The sequence below is a fragment of the Penaeus monodon genome, chromosome 28, assembly GCF_015228065.2.
Source record: "Penaeus monodon isolate SGIC_2016 chromosome 28, NSTDA_Pmon_1, whole genome shotgun sequence".
NCBI classification, from domain to species: domain Eukaryota; kingdom Metazoa; phylum Arthropoda; class Malacostraca; order Decapoda; family Penaeidae; genus Penaeus; species Penaeus monodon.
In genome coordinates, this window is record NC_051413.1 from 28,890,221 (window position 1) to 28,890,499 (window position 279).

The following is a 279-nucleotide window of genomic DNA, read 5'->3' on the forward strand; positions in this document are numbered from 1 at the left end:
GGACTTGGGGCTCCTCAAGGTCAGGTCACCAATCCGGCGGCGTGGGCGGCAGGGGGCAGCGACGGTCGCCTGGCTCGGGCGTGCGGTGGGGACGATGTTATGGCCTACCTAGTCTAGCAGGTTGCAGAGTCTAGCACTGCACTCACATTCTACTGGGAGTAACACTGGCTAGATGACCTTTTGGGGGTCATCGCTCGTGGTTGCCTATCAGATACGCTCGGTTCCTTGTATCCTGATGTACAACATCATCGTCCCATTGACGGGAGGGGAGACTGAAGG